This window comes from Canis aureus, chromosome 22 (genome assembly GCF_053574225.1).
Source record: "Canis aureus isolate CA01 chromosome 22, VMU_Caureus_v.1.0, whole genome shotgun sequence".
In the NCBI taxonomy this organism is placed as follows: domain Eukaryota; kingdom Metazoa; phylum Chordata; class Mammalia; order Carnivora; family Canidae; genus Canis; species Canis aureus.
This window is the reverse complement of record NC_135632.1, coordinates 21,421,545-21,435,961: the sequence shown is the minus strand read 5'-3', so window position 1 is coordinate 21,435,961 and position 14,417 is coordinate 21,421,545. Positions and strand designations below refer to the sequence as shown.

General features: G+C 43.7%; 1 pseudogene; it reads right to left on the bottom strand.

Annotated features, from left to right (window-relative positions):
• Positions 1-992: 992 nt before the first annotated feature.
• Positions 993-4,811, bottom strand: LOC144294244 (large ribosomal subunit protein eL8 pseudogene; annotated as a pseudogene).
• Between the last annotated feature and the right edge of the window lie 9,606 nt (positions 4,812-14,417).

Genomic DNA, 14,417 nt, shown 5'->3' with positions numbered 1-14,417 from the left:
AACTAAGCCCTCAAAGGTTCTGATTTTACCATCTACACATCCCTGAACCTGTGAGAAAAGATAATCACCTTCTGCTTCTGATATGAGGATCTGTTGCCCAGAGTTTGTGGCCACTGTCTTATGACCATGAAGGGAGCAAGCTGACAGCTGAGGAGGACACAAGGGCCTTAAAGATGGATAAGAACCTGGGTTCTGGATGATGTCATTTAGTTGTGGAATTAATCAGCCCTAGATCTGAGTTGGTTGTAGGAAATAATAAATTCCCTTGTTGCTTAAGCTTCTGTTAGTTGAGTTTCATTTTACTTGCAAGCCAAAGCATCCTAAATGATATAATGAAATTGCAGATTTCCTTGTTGGATACAGAATATTACCTGGATACAGGTTTGCTTGTTTGGCTTCTCTATTTGACAGAATAATACAAACTGGACTTCAACATTTTCTGGCCCATAGTTTTCATTAGAATTATTGTTGAAAACTCCAGCTTCACATAGGCATCTTGGCAAAAACAGAAGTGACATTCATCAATTTCACACAATATAGGGTATTTGAGTAGTAGGGCCAATGTTTCTGGTTGCTTCTTCCCATGAAGGCAAGAAGCAAGCTGTGGGGACAGGCCAGGGAGGGGGCAGGAAGGGGTCTTCAGGGTGCTCCTCACTCAGAGCACCTCTAGTACATAGGCTTCTGCTCACCCAGTGGGCACAATGTGAAGTTGGTCAGAAAGGGACACCTTGTCTGGAGAAAACTTTCTCATGAAAAACATTTGGGCATCTGGGCTGAGGTGACTTCTCTAAGGCCTTTTCAACTAGGGCTAGCACTGCATGATGTGATGGTGGGGATGCCTCCATGCCAACAGCAAGGGACTCTTTCTCTCAGTTTAATAATCACTAAAGTAACGAGCATTTGAATAATAAAGATTTTTTAAATAAATATTTTTATAAAAGAATAAAATAGCTTTTTAAATAAAAGGATAAAAGTGATTTTTAAAAAGGTTTGAAGGCCTCCAGGGTGGCTCAGTTGATTAAGCATCTTCCTTTATCTCAGGTCATGATCCTAGGGTCCTGGAATGGAGCCCCGTATTGGGGGGCAGGGGTTCCTGCTCAGTGAGGAGTCTTCTTTTCCCTCTCCCTCTGCCGCTCGCCTGCTTGTGGTCTCTGGCGCGCGCTCTCTCTCTCTGTCAGATAAATAAACAAAATCTTTAAAAAAATAAAAAAATAAAAAAGGTTTGAATTGGCTTTTAAAAATCACTGAAATTAAAAAAAGAAAAAAAGGAAGAAGAAGAATGTAATTGGTGAGAGAACAAACACCAGCCCATGGTTTCCCTTTAAAGAGTAATGTTTTCAAGAGCTAAAGGACTGACAATTTGAAAATGCACTGGCATCTCTCCTCATTACGCCCTATGTACATTCACTTCTTTTTTGAAAGAGAACTTTTAATTGCTTTATGTACAGAAAACTCAACAGTGTACACTTAGCCCAGTTTGGTGGCCAGTTCTTTAGCCTTTGCCTTTTTGACCTTGGCAATGCAAGCCACCGACTTTGGACGAGGATGATGCTTCCCCAGTGACAGCAGATCTCCTCACATCTGTCGTCATTGGTCCTGACATCTCCCACCTGCTTAGCCAGAGCTCCTTTGTCTTCCGAGTTAACTCGTGTGAAGGCGACAGTGGTCCAGGTCTTCCTGTGGGCCAGATGCGCCAGCCCGGCCCTCCCCTGATAATGTAGCAGGAAACCCCATCTGATGACACAGGGCAGGGAGGAGGACAACCAGCTCCATGGGACCTACATCATGTGTGATCACTACCAGCTGAGCCTTCTTGTTTTTCACTAAGGTGGTGACAGTATTAACCCCAGCTTGAAGGACAGGAGGCCTCTGAGTGGGGACATCCCCTTTGCTAGCAGCTTTTTTTTTCATCCAGAGCCAACAATCTCTGCTGCTTCTCTTGCTTTGTCTCTGGTTTGTATCTGTGGGTCAGCTTAAGCAGTTGAGTAGCTGTTTGGCAGTCAGAGGCCTGGGTGAACTGGTTAATCACAGGAGGCACTTTTATTTATTTATTTATTTTAAAAAATTTATTTATTTATTCATGAGAAACCCAGAGGGAGAGGCAGAGACATAGGACGGGGGGGAAGCAGGTTCCCTGCAGGGACCCCCGTGCAGGACTTGATCCTGGGACCCCGGGATCACGACCTGAGGCAAAGACAGACATTCAACCACTGAGCAACCCAGGTGCCCCTGCAGGAGACACTTTTAGACGTTTATAGTGAATAGCTCTTTGCGACAGCAGCCTGATGTAACGAGGCCATTTAACAAGGCAGGTGAGTTCCCTTTTGGGCTGGATGTCCTGTCTGATGCCAGAATTCTTGGCCTTCCCTCAAACAGAGGATTGATCACCTTCTTGGCTTCCTGATTCTTCATGACAGCAGGGGCCAGGGCCACCTTCTTCCCCTTAGCCTTCTTTCCTTCTGGCACATGGATGGCTGGAGGAGAGAGCTGCACTCATTTCTTTAATGATGTATATGCATAGTTGCTTCTTGCCCCTCTAGCTTTTTAAAATGAAAACAATTTCTACTCTGTCCTTCCCTCCCACACACACTTTCTCACGAGCAGATACATACTTACATGAATACTCTCAGACGTCCTGTGGATCTGCATATTTTAGGCATGTACATGAAGCCATTTATAAGGGTTTAATCCATGAATCATAAACAGAAGATTCTCATTAGGAATGAGCAGTGGCCTCCTTAAGCTTGCATAGTACTTATAGTATTTGAAGGTGGAAAACTCTCAACATTTTATAGAAGGCTCATCAATACACAGTGGACTCTGCATTTTGATATTAGACATTCAGAAATGGTATTCAGTCCAAGCAAGAGGCAATAAGAGTCTGACATGATAGCAGCACTGTATTCAGGGCCTGCCATAGAGCAAGCTGTCAAAAACATTTGCTGAGAAAAAAAATGACACGTTCCCTCCCATTTTTTATGACTGAATGAGAGAAACAGTTATTCAGGATAAAAAGTCACAAAGCAGAGCTTTAGGGAGAATCGGTGACTTTGGTATAAACAGCAGATATTCCTGGATTAAGTGCTGAAACCATTTTTAAGTTACTCTGTAAACTTCAACAGGGCTTTGGACAGCCTCATGTGGATTTGTTATTTTTCAGCAAATGAAACTTCTTTTTTAGTGTGAACCTGGCTCTGTTTCCTGAGCCCATTTTTCGGGGATTGCAGTTGTTCTCAGCAGCCCACATAAAGCCCTCAAGGGCCTGGGAGCTCACTCCATGGCTGAGGCTTACACTTTCCCTCTTAACTCTCAAATTAGTTTTACTGAAACCCTATCTTTATGTGGGTCAGGGCTTCCTTTTTCCTTAAAACTTCTTTTTTCACTTTAAAAACAAACAAACACAAAAAAACACTCCTATTTCCAGAAATTCCTTGCACTTCTTATTTCCTGTTGGCTTATTCAGAGGCATTTTTTGCTAATGAAATTTCAAGATGATTTCTTGAAACCGTTATAGAGTTATATAACTTTGCTGATTTAAAACTATCTTCTTTGCTAAATTCTTAACCGTTGAGTCTCTTTCTCTTTTCAGAGCAGAGGTTCCCTCTTAACTAATCATGGTTGTAAGAGCAAAACTAAAATGGATTGTCTTGCCAGGTGGATCTCAGTATTGCAGGGTGCCAATCCATCCTGACATTTCCCCTCCTCACCCATCCTGAACCCTCCAGTCTGATCCCAGACTTAACAGCCCTCTGTTCCATAACAATTATTATTACCACCTCCTGTTTTAATCCTGCTAATTGATACTATTTCACCTGAACCCCATTATGGACTCTGAGGGTCTACTATGGGCTTGTTTGGGGGCTTCTGGGACGTACTGTCAAGAAGAGAGCCTTGTACTGGCTATGGAGCCCAGTCTTTGATTCTACCTTGGTTTCCCCACCTGTAAAGCAAAGAGCCTGCAGTGGATGTTTTTATGGTTCCTTTACTCTCAAGGCCCTGATCTGTCCAGGCATGACGCCAGCCATTCTAACTACCTCAGAGAAGAAAATTCTAGACTTCATGGTTCTTTAATTTTTCAGCCCACTAACTCTATAAAAATTTCTTCCTTCCATCATATAAATCTTTTTCCATTCAGTCAAGGCCCGCTTCTGCAGCTACATGGATGAGTGGCGTTTATTTGCACACAGGTAGGTGTAGATGCTTTCCTTCTCTGCTTCATCAATGCTGATGACCACAATTACTCATTTGTTTCCAGAATAAAGATGACAGGTATAATGGCATGGTGCAGGGAAGATGGGCTTAGGCTGGGGAAGAAAGCTCCTCTGCTTCTGGATAATCTTGGCTTTCTGAATTTCGTTTCCCCCTCTGTAAGGGAGGATCTGGCCCCGCTGGCTGCAGGGCTGTTTTGAGGATGCATTGAGAGGATGCACTGAAATGCCCACAGTGGGTGGATGTCCTCAAGATCCGTGATTACACTGGCTTGAGGAGGACAGGGATCTGGCTGTGCATGGAGACCCCTCAGGAGTAGCTTTTACCCCATGGAATCCTTGGTGGAATGAGGTGGGTTATAAACAAATGAAAAGGATAAAGTGGGAATAGAGCCTCTGAGAGACTCCCTGTGGAGTCCCTGTGACTCTGTGGGGGTCCTGTGCAGGGAGCACTTATCCAGAACACCGTGGCTCGCTCCTGTGCCTTCTCCATCCTTGGGTTAAAAACAAAAACTTTCCCAAACTTTCCCATTCCTCCCTGGCCTGGCTGCGAATGCTGAAATTCCATCCCGTGTTTGTTGTCACCCGCGGGCCCGTTTCCATGGTTACCCAGATTCCAGGCGCTGGCCCAGGGCCCACCACAACCCATCCCTCAAAGTCTCCTTGGCAGAGGACAAACATTCCTCCTCACTGTGACCGCGGGAGCCGAGAGAGGCGCACTCCACCGCCTCTCCACAGATCCGTCCCAGCCCTGTTCCTGTGGGATGTGCATGTTCTAGGTGGTTCTGTTCAGCCTCAGTTTTGGGGTTGTGAGCACAACATAACGATTTCCTCCATTTCTCTTTTCCTCATTTAAGCTGAGGAATTACTTTCTTGTACCAAACATTATACTCTTGGCAAAGACTCCAGATGGTTCTCATTAAAATTCCAGTTCCTTTTTTTTTTTTTTTTTTTGCAATTCCTTTTTCCCCCCCATTCTCCTCATACTGTTATGTCAAAAATAAACACTAGGATGAGGATTGAATGAGGGGTCTTGAGTAGAACAGTTCAAGTGAATGGAATTTTTCAGAGCCCCCTGGTGTGGCCTGAAGGCGCCCCCAGGTCTCCTTCTGACCAAAGGCCACCTCACCTCTCATGGGGCTTTAGAAATATGCACTCGTGGTAGGGCATATTTGATATTAAAGGTGCCCTTGGCCATGAGCAATCTACCTCTATAGGAAGGGAGGCAGAGGGCCACCTGGGTCCTTGCTCCCCAGTAGGTCCTGGCCCTGGCTGCAGAGGGACTGGGCAGGGGGCTGCTATCCATCCCAGTTAGTGCACACAGAAGCTTCAGAACATTTCTCAGGAGTCTGGCTCCCAGAGTGAGGCGCACTTGCTCTAAGAAGTCAGTGGGAAGGACTGCCAATGCTTTTTTGCTTTTTTAGCAGTTTTGCAAGCCATGAGATTTGCCCCCATCTATGAAAACAATCTGCTTGCGCCGGGAAAGTGTGTGTGTTTGTGTGTGTGTGTTCAAGGATGTGTATTTGAGGTGATTTTATTTCCAACTTTTTATTATGAAAAAAGCTTTAAAATATGGAAAGGTTGAAAGAATAGTGCAAATGAATACCTATATCACTCTACCTAGATCCAACACATGTTAATTTTGTCACATTTGCTTTCTCCCTTTCTGGATAAATAGAGACATGACAGACAGATCAATGTCTATATATCTTCTAGTTAGGCATTTGAAAATTGGAATCTTGCCCCTACAGTGTTTTATAACCTTTTAATTTATGTGTTAATATAATTACTTAATATATGACATTCTATTTTTTTACCTTTTTGTTTTATTTTTATTTTTTTACATTTTTAAAATTTAAGTTCGTTTAATACATGACATTCTAATATAATAATTCTTATTGTAAAATATTCAAACATTGATAGTACAGATGAGAGGGTAGAAGCAAAAGCCCTGCCAAAGGCCCTCCTCTGCCCACCCCACCCCCCATAGAGTAGCTTGGTTTGTGTCCTTCCTGACCTTTGTCTGTGTTTATACAGACATACACATGTTTCGATAGAAACATGTTTTGTTACACGTGTTTTTAAACATAAATGAGATCATACTATACATGCTGTTTTGCCATTTATTTTTCACTTGGAAATATATCTGAGATCTTTCCATATTAGTGCTTGGAGCTTTGCCTCATTCCCTAACGACTGCAAAATATTCCAAAGAATGGTTGTACCGTAATTTTCTTAACTACCACATATTGATGGACAATTCAGCTATATATTATTATTTTTCCATTACTCACAGTGACGCAATTAATATCTGTGGAAAATGTTTTTTTGGGGACATGTAGCAGGATTTCTCATTGACAGATGCCTGGAAGTAGAATGCTGGGTTTGATAGGATGTACATTTTATATTTGGGGAGATCCTGCCAAACTGCTCTTCAAAACGGTTGCAATGACACACACAACCTCCAGAAGAGGGCCCATTTTTCCCTTACCCTCAGTAGCACTGAATTTTAGCCTTCTTTTTGTTTACGTTCTAATGAAAGAAACCATTTCATTGTTGGTTTAATTAGCATTTCTTCAATTTTTAATAAGGCTGACCATTGTGTCAGAGTTCAGCTACAGAGGACAGAAGCCTCTCTGCTTAGTTTATGTAGAAAGCTAGGTAGAAAAGGGTAGGGGAAACGCTTGATTTAAAATAGGGAATTGGGTGCTTCCAACTTTGTTACGTCAGGTGGAAAAGCAGGACCGACTCTCAGAACTCCAGCTCAGAACCAACCCGCCAAAGGAAACGCTCCTTCCATGACCAGGAAACTGGGAATTTGGGAGGCTGTGCATTAACTGCTGACTTGGTAATCTGGAAACCAGGAAGCCTCAGACACACCTGGCATCCAGGATCATACTGCCTCAGCTGCATTGTAGACACCCTACATCCTGTCCAAGCACCCATGAAGCTGGAGACTGCATCTAGACAGTGAGATTGCTGCTATGTTGATACAGGGGCGGGGGTGGGGGGGTGGGCGGACGGACAAACAAAAAATAAGGACCCCTCCCCCACCTTAACCCTGTGTGCTACCAAGAGTCAATAGATTTCTTTCTTTTTCTTTTCTTCTTAACGATTTGATTTATTTATTCATGAGAGACACAGAGACAGAGGCAGAGACATAGGCAGCCTTTTCAGGGAGCTTGATGTGGGACTCGATTCTGGGACTCCAGGATCATGCCCCAAGCCAAAGGCAGATGCTCAACCACTGAGCCACCCAGGTGTCCCAAGTCAGTAGACTTCTTGAGGGTATTTCTCCCCAGGGGAACCCAGGTTGCATGCAGAATCTCAGCTCCAGGGAAGCCTGGGGATTGTTAGATTAGTTTTTTAGGTTCCAGTGTGCCTCAAGGCAAGCTACAAGGTAGTAGGCATGGAACTGAATGAATCAATCTGAAATATCTGCCATAATCATATTTTCATGTTTTATATCTTTTTTTCTTTGAGTTGCCTGATCATCCCTATTGCCCATTTTTCATTCAGAGCTACCATTTTCTTACTAATTTATAGAAGCTTTGTAGATTATCCAAAAAAATAATCCTTTGTCTCTTATATATGTTACAACCAGCTTCTATTCTTTTAACTTTTTTTTTTGTTATGCAAAGATCTTGACTATTTTTGTACTTTATGGTCCTTTGGTTTTGTAGCTTACTTAGGAAGGCCTAGTTGGTTCAAGGTTCCTAAAGTATACAACTACATTTTCTCCTAACATCTTCAAAAATTTTTTAGGTTTAATTCTTTAAACTATCTTGAATATGTGATGTGAGGTAGGGATCTAGTTTAATTTTGTTTGTTTGTTTGTTTACCCAGAAAGAAAGCCAATTGTCTCAGCATAATTTGTTGAATGAATTTATTTTTTTATCATACTTTAAATTTGGAGAAAATTTTAAAACATAGTATGACCTCTTAGCTCTCTCTGATGCAGAACCAGGGTAAAGCTTTAAAAAAATTACCTTACCCCTTCACATTTTGGTTCTCTTTAAAATAGAGTTTTGGTGTTTCCTTAAGTACAGATATGGCAAGATCATTCCTCCTTGATTGTGTCTCCTTTTCCTTGAGACCAAGGTCTAAGTTCTTTTGAGTAGCTCTATCTGTTCAACAACCCCTATGGGCCTTTCCAACATGACTTCCTTGCTTCTTCCCTAGAAGGGAGATCACATGATTTGATTTGGGTGACAAAAGCCAAAAACTTGTGTAGCTATTTTTGTCAGCATTTTCTTTGTGACATTGTAATATTCTGTTCCTGATACTTCTCTCACTTACCGGGTATTTCTCAATGTGGTCACCATTGGTAGTTTGGATAGAACAGTTCTTTTTTGTAATATAGTTAACAGCCCTGGCCAACATACCACTAAATGTAGCAGTGTTCTCTGATATCCACTTCTCCATCATCCCAGTCATTGTAACCCCCCAAAAAACTTCCTGTTTCGAAAGATATCAGCTCTACTCTTAGTGGAAGGAAGAGAGAGAAGGAGGGAAACACTAGTATTGAATTGGAAATGAGAAGGTATCAACAAAAAGGCCCCTTGCCAAGTCTGCTTCTCATCTCTAGATGTATAAATTTAGCCTTTCAAAGGCTGTCTTTTCCATAAGGCTTTCCTGAATTTCCTCAGTTGTAGATTATTCCTCTTCTTAATATTTTTTACTTTTAATTTACTTTTAAATTTAATTTAATTAATTTACTTTTTAAAGTATAATCTGTATTCCCAATTTTGTGACCCTGAGATCAAGAGTCACATGCTCTACCAACTGAGCTAGCCAGGTGATTATTCCTCTTTTGATTCCCCTCTTCTGTGGGAGAAGATTTCTATTATCAGTTTATTTATCCATCCACCCACTCATCCATCCATTTGTCCATCTATCCAGCAAGTATTTCGTGAGCGCTTGTAGTGCACCAGGAACACTGACCCCCCACTTTAAAAAAAGATTGTATTTTATTCATGAGAGACACACATAGAGAGATGGAAACATAGGCAGAGGGAGAAGCAGGCTCCTTGTGGGGAATCTGATGCAGGACTGGAGGATCACGCCATGAGCCAAAGGCAGACAGACACTCAACCACTGAGCCACCCCGCTGTCCCATCATTGACCACTTTCTTCCTAGATTATCGCCCTTGGCATATGTGTTTTATCTGGTCTAACATGTCATCTCAGGTAGGACCCCCCATGTGATCCAGCCTGGCATCTCCCACAGTGCTTTGCAAAGTGTTGGTGCTCCTGCTGAATGTCAGTAGAATGAAAGCTACTGAATGCTGACACAAGTTTTAACCCACATTCCAATTTGTATTTGAAACCTGTGAGAATATTTTTTGAAACAATGTTACTCTGATTTCACAATAGCTACCTTATTTTTTTTAAATTACCCATAACCCTGCCACTTTTTTGGGAGATAAAGCAAGATATGACAGTTTCCTTTTTGGTCAGTCTGACCTTTGTCCTCAGACACCTCAGTCTGGCCTTTGTCCTCAGATTATTGGTGACCACCAATAATCTGTTGCCTTTCCTTCCAGACTTTTAAAAGCATGCTTATGCAAATTCACATACAGATACGACAAGTATATTTATTTTGTTTAAATTAGCATTAAGAGGTTGTATGAAACATGGAGAACAAATTAAAAATTTACAGAGTAAATAAACGATGATATCTAACTTAAGTGTATATAGTTCTTTGTAACTCCAAAACAGTTTTGAGTGCTCTGTACTTATTTTACCTCCCAGCCCTGTAGTGTAGGCTCAGAGATGATGACAGACAGGCTCCTGGTCACACAGGTAGTGGTGGGGCTAGAATTTGAACCCAGATCTTCAGCCTCCTATTTCACTGCTGTTTCTACTATGCAAAATTTCTCTCCTGAGGACTCTTTTGGGGATGATTATTTGCACACTAAAATTATTCTTTGCTTGACTTCAGAGTACCAGTGTAGAATTCTTTTGAAATGCTTAAATGTTTTATTATATTGAAAACAAACAATAGCTAATGTTTATCAAGTGCTTACCATATGCCAGAAACTGTTCTGAGCACTTTACTCGTGTTTGCTCGTTTGGCACCCCCATGAGCCTATCACATGAGCAGTACTGTCAACCTTCTTTCCGATCCAGAAACCGAGGGTCAGAAAGGTAAATAACTGGCCTGGGAATGGGCAGCTGGTGTGTTCCACACTGGGTTCCGAATCTGTATTTTTCTGCCTTTTTCTGCCTCCACGGTCTGTACTCTTAGCTGCTATATTTTGGTCTGTACTCTCAGCTGCTATATTTTGTAGCAGCCTACATAGGGTGTACTTACATGTAATTTCAAATATTTCACTCATGTGAAATGAAGCAAGGTACAAACTTGACCTGAGTTCTACTTTAAAGGTATTTGCAACATGAAAGAAGAAAGAGAGGTCTAACGTGGGGTAAGATATTTAGATAAATGCTAAAATCAGAGGCAAACAGCAAGAAAGAGAGGAATAGGAACCCAGGGACATAAAGCTCGCTGCTTGGTTGACAGAGAAGGAGGGAAACTAGGTGAGAGAGGCAGGCAGCAGTCTGTGGGCTCTGGGAACCAGCCCGGGGCTCATTTTTTCTAGGTAACTGCAGCCACTGCTGCCCGTCCTCCCAGGCTGAGTACTGAGACTCAGGAGCACCTGGTCTCCCAGAGGGTAGTCCTGTGTGAGCAGGAGCTGTGGGTGGAGGGTAAGGAGGAGCTCTCAGCATCTGCACAGCCCTGATTGCTGACAGCCCAGAAGCTGGCAGGAGGGCAGTGGAGAGCCAAGGGTGAGAAGGATGGGACCGGAGAGAAGGGTGTCCCTAGGCCAGCCCATGTTCCCATCTGCCTGGGCTGAGCTGGAGAAGGCCGTGTGGGGTCCTGATGACAGGGGGTAGGACATCCCCACTGGCAGGGAGGCAGGGACACTGCCTCCCTTCTGTTCCTCGAGAAGTCCCGCAGTTAGACCATGTGCCAGAGTGAGTACCAGTCTGTGCACATGGTGATGGGCGCAGGGGTACTTCTTGAGACTTAGATGACATGTGAGGAGGAAGCGTGGGCAGAGATGCCAGGAGAGTGGAGGCAAGATCATGGTGTGGGCGGAGGAAAACCCCCTTTGCCCTTGGGTGGTGGCCCCACGATAAACGGGATCTGACTCACCAGGGAAGGCGGAGAAACTGGGATGGGTTTATACATCAACCTCCCTCACTTCCTTTGGAGTCACTTGGTTGTTTTCAAATTCTCCACCCGTTGTCGGCTCCTGCCTCCCCTCATCATATCCAGTGTGTATATGTGTGTACATGTGCAACTGGATCTAGGTAAGGATAAAATTGGCTAACAACAGGAAATTGTGCCTATTTTTGCCCTATGAAAACAGCTTTTCCGTATGGTTCAACATGATAGGGTAAATGGAAATAAGAACCAAGGTAGGGAACCCTTCATGAGCTAAGGTGTTGACCATTGTTCTTGTATCTTGTTTCAATCAGAGGCTTTATTCCGAGACAAGTGGATTGCTGTACCTAGTGCAACAGAGTCTAAGTTCATATAGTAGTTGGCTAAAAGATGGATAAAATTTAGGCACAGAGCGACGCCTGGGTGGCTCAGGGGTTGAGCGTCTGCCTTTGGCTCAGGGTGTGATCCTGAGATCCGGGATCAAGTCCCATATTGGGCTCTCTGCGTGGAGCCTACTTCTTTCTCTGCCTATGTCTCTGCCTCTCTCTCTCTCTATCTCTCGTGAATAAATAAATAAAATCTTTAAAAAAAAATTAGGTACAGACATGCCCTGGGATTGGGTGGTAACTTTGCTTCAAGTTCTCTCAGCTGTCCACAAATCCTGGCCTAATGACTTCTAGTGTTTGTCTACCTACCCTCTTACTCCATGGGTCGGATGGGCTAGCTTTCAGGTGGTGACAATGACAGAGGACTCACTCAAGCTCAGGAAACAATTTCAGCAAAGGGTCTGTAGGAGCAGGACTGCCTTTCAGGATGCCTGGAGGTCTGCCCCAGTTTTTTTCTTGTCGCTCCTGCTGGATATGCCTGCTTTTTTGATACCCCAAACACAGAATATTCGTGGCTTGAATTTTCATTCTCAGTCAAGGGCATTTGCTGGGTCCATGTGGTCACTGTTCAACATGGAACTCCTACAGATGGCTGCCATAGTTTTAAGGACCAGCTATGTAATTTATCGTGTTCAACAATCGTTAAGAATTTCAAGACAGCCTCAGCAGACTCTTCTGAATGCAACCTGTGTGGTTACACGGGTTGCATGTGCATTATGTGGATCCTAGTTGGCCCAAGGGCAGGGGCCAAGGCCGCCACCAGGGCCTGGAAGGCCATAAGCTGTGAAGTCTACTTGAGACCATTCAGATGCCTTTCAGTACCATCTCCTTCTGCTCTTCCACTAATTTATTATTTTCTTTTTTTTAGGATTTTATTTATTTATGAGAGAGAGACACACACAGACAGAGACAGAGAGGCAGAGACACAGGCAGAAGGAGAAGCAAGCTCTATGCAGGGAGCCTGATGTGGGACCCAATCCCAGGAATCCAGGATCACGCCCTGAGCCAAAGGCAGGCGCTCGACCACTGAGCCACACAGGAATCCCTCTTCCACTACTTCCTATAGGTGCTCACGGACAGGGCGCAGCATGGCAAGGAAGTGGGGAACAAATGTAACTGTGGGTAAAACAGGGCCAGATCAGGACAGGAAACGTTGGAAAACTTCTAGAGCCTAATGGATCACTCTAGGATGATGCCTAAATTCTCCAAAATAATTTAACACAGAGAGCTGGGAACTAGCTTAATGGAAGAGTCCCCAGGGCAGACTATGAATATGGTTTGGAGTCACAGGCTGGCACAATTCTTGATTCTGGCTGCCTTTTTCTGTAATTGAAGTTCCAACTGCCCTCATGGTCCATGTGCCCTCACTTGCCCCTCGCCCCCAAAAAGCACAAGTGAGGGCCCCACTAAGTAAGTGAACCCATTGAGGGTGGCTGGACAGAACCTCAGGGGTCAACACAAATCCCGACCCAGCACTTCGGGCAACCAAGATCTGCAGAATCACTTCCAACCCAAAGACCACATTTATTCAGGATGGTCAGTCCGCTGAAAGCGGTCTGCGATTCACTTTGTCAAAGGAATTGAGCGCCCCCTGCTGGGTAGGTAGCGTTGACATTAAGCTGTCCACTTCCAAGGCACCCAAATCAGAAAATACACCTTTAGCCAATTAACCTCGAATAAAACCCAGAAACAGTACGACTCATAGTGATAACGTTGTAAGTTATAAGAGTTATATGTGGGATTGGTAATAAGTGGAATTTTTAATTGTTTCATGACTCCTGGGTCCCTAACAATTTTTTTTAGATCTTAAAGATCTTATAGATCTTTTCTTATAGAAACAAGGCAAACATTTCAAAGTACTAAGTGTTCCAATAGGATTTCCTACCCATTTCAGAGAGAAGTGGTCACAGAAGAGATCTCATAGGGGTGGCCGCATGGTCCAGGGAGAGGACATGGGTTTGGAGATTAACCAGCCTTGGTTGCAATCTATCTACTACTGGAGTGGTTTCAACTTGGAACAGGTTGTTCAATTTTGAGTTACCATCTCATGATCACGAGGCCAATGTCCACCTTCAAAAGTGGATGTGAGGGCTAGAGATCCTGTGCCTGAATCACTCAGAATCGCTCAGTTAACTGCGGGTGTCACCGTTACTGTTACTCTCTTATTAAGAAGTGGGTCTAAGTTGGGCTTCAAAGGATGGGCAGCTCATGGATGCAGATCCTACTTTTCTAGGGGGTGGGGGCTGCATCTAGAGTCCTGCATCTGGCTCAGAGCACCTGCCCCTGGGTCACAAGGACAATGCTCATACTGGGTACTCGTTTCTTTTGAACCCCACAACCACGATCAGGGTGCTGGCTTCCTGAAATACACCTCTCACTGGGCCCATCTGGATAATTCTCCCTCTAAGAGATATTCCTGGTCCCTCTTAGTCCATCTCTGTCTGGCGAGCTCAAGCCACCTTCATCTCTCTTGAGCCACTGCAAAAGCTTTTCTGCCGTTCCACTGTTCTTAGTTGCTCAAACCTAGAGTAACTTCTATGTGATAAAATAAGATCTGATAGGGGCCACTCTCCTAGCTCCTCCCGCTTACCTGCCCGCCTTGCTTGTAATGCCAGTCTCACCTCTTGGCTTTATGCAATTCTCTTGGCTTTA